This window comes from Neophocaena asiaeorientalis, unplaced genomic scaffold (genome assembly GCF_003031525.2).
Source record: "Neophocaena asiaeorientalis asiaeorientalis breed wild unplaced genomic scaffold, Neophocaena_asiaeorientalis_V1.1 scaffold478, whole genome shotgun sequence".
Lineage (NCBI taxonomy): Eukaryota > Metazoa > Chordata > Mammalia > Artiodactyla > Phocoenidae > Neophocaena > Neophocaena asiaeorientalis.
In genome coordinates, this window is record NW_020173200.1 from 2,152,653 (window position 1) to 2,155,260 (window position 2,608).

Genomic DNA, 2,608 nt, shown 5'->3' on the forward strand with positions numbered 1-2,608 from the left:
AGGTCCCCGGCCCCGCCGGGCGGGGGCGCGCTGTCGCCGCGAACTGGGTACCGGCTCTCTCCGGCTGGGAAAGCCGTGCGTCGTAAAAACCGCGGACTGGCCATAAAAGTGCACTTTCCCTGACGGGAGAGGGCGGCGCGCGCAGGAGGTGCGGGCCCAATTAACGTGAAGGAGCGTGGACGCTAACAAACGCTTCGTGTTTTTCCTTCATTATAACCAGAGTACCTGTTCATTATGGAACATTTGAAAGTGTGTGCCGCACCACTCACCCGTTAACTTTCCCGTACAGAGCAAAAACTAAACACGTGCAGTCTTTTCTTAGAAAACCCTGAGCATAGTGTATATGCCATTTTATGGCATATTATTTCGTGAGCATTTCCCGTGAAAACCTTGAATTAGCTGCTCACTGTTCCGCACCTGGACATCCCAGAATTGATCATGCTACTCTGTTGATGGTCATTAGGGATTTCAACGTGTGTGTGCGCGTGCGCTACAAAAGCACTTTAATGCACTTCTTAGTCCCAACTCTGAATCGTTTTCTTAGGTTTCTTTTGTAGGAACAAAGTACGAAGTCCTTCATAAGGAAAACTGCCCCCACCCCAGGACTCCGCACTGAGCGGCTGTGGGCGGGCTGTCCCCTCTCAGCCCCGGCTGATTGGATCACGGAAAGACATCTGATCCAAGGGCAGCCAATCCATAGAATAGCCCAAGACCCTTGATTTGTCCAATTTGGAAAGATAGTCTGGCCAATCAGGCTCCCTCTTGGAGAGTTCAAACAAGGAAATACTGAGAGCCAAGTGGGAGGTGGGTTTGCCGGAAGATGACTGTGGCTGTAGAAACTAAATAAGCGGGAGTCAGGTGATAAAGAAAAGCTAGAGCAGAGGGGGTGGGAAACTGAGCACTATGAATAGGGGTAGCACGTTGAGATACCGCTGCTGCAGAGTTCTCAGGACTGGCCAAACCCACGGCAGCTCCCAGGTCTACACTTCCCAAGGCCAGGATGTTTAGACTTCCCCGGGTTTCTGTGTCTGTAGCCTCTTAACGTTTCTTCAGATCATTCAAATGAATTTATCAATATTTCAGCCACACTAAACCAACTGAATGGGCAGATTCCAAGTTGGGTGAAAAAATAGGAGCATGCTTAAGTTCTTGACGACTGTTCGAAATGGCTTTTCAAAAATATTGTCAGTTTACACGTGGACAATACATTCATAGACGTCATCTTGATCTGCTTCCTGTACTAGCTTTGACAAAAAGCAGCTTGAAGTGCAACATCAGGAGAACCCAGCGTCCACTGTCGTCCTGTCACTGCTCTCCGGCATCCCAAGTCGGGCTCACCCAGGCACCTGGGGTCCAGGCTCAGCTCAGAGTGAATGCAAGTGCCTGGCAGGTACTGTTTCTTCAGCTCTGCCTCCAAGCACGGATTGCCACCAGCTATGACTGATCACCTGATATCTTGCCCCCCTGCAGCTGGCAGTATACTTGGAAATCAGACTCCTCCTGGAACGTGTTTCTTGGGTACTGTCCAATCAGGATGTGACCTCACTAAGTTTAACAATCCCAACTTCAATCCCAACTTCAGCGTGTTTATGATCCATTGTTGGCAATACAGAATAACATCTAAGGTAAGTAATTCCTTATTAACACTTCACTGTAAATCTGAGTATGCAAATTCTATTTAAGACTTTCAAAGCACCACCATCTGCTGGGGTCTGTACCAGAAACAAAATTTGTCCAGCCTCCAATGGTTCCACTCCTTTTTCGCTTGTATTCCCTGTAGGGCAGCAGAGATGATGTATAAGCTAGATGTGCGTGACTCACTTTTCCCCTTAATTCCCTTACAACCACCTTTACATAATGTATCAAAATATATACAAGAGAGGTACAATGCCCATGACAATTATTTTCTTTAGTCACCGTTTGTCTATATCTTAACCCACTTTGCAACAGAAGCATTACACGAAGTTATTACAAATCTTGATTCTTTGCATTTAACTTTTAATCAAAGAACTTGTACAGGTATGATGATCAGTTAAGATAACAACAGCTTGTAAATAGTTACGTGGATAATGGCTGACACTTGCACATAGAGTTCAGATTCGCATTTGACCACTGGATTGCACTTGCCAATGTCATAAAAAATATTACAACTAATATGGGGAATGCAAATCAAAACCTCAATGAAATTTCATTTTATACTTTCCAGATTGGAGGGGAAAAAAAAAACACCTTAAAAGTCAGACAATAGCAAGTATTGGAAGGGATCTGGAACAACTGCAACATTTATTCACTGCTGATAGGAGTATAAATCACTACAACCACTTTGGAAAATAATTTGGCATTATTTCTTAAAACTGAGCATTCATATACCTTTGATCCAGCGGTTCCTTGCCCAGGTTTATCTCCTGGAGAACCTTGTGCACGAATGTACCAGGAAATAATTCAGTGATGTTCATAGCACCACTATTTATGTAGCAAAAATAAGGAATTAACTCAAATGTCCATCGATAAATGTATAGATGTGTTGTTGTATAGTCCTGCAGTGTTGTTTATAAAAGTGAAGAAAAAGCTGGTGACTCAAATGGTAAAATTGAGTTTGCTCTTGGAT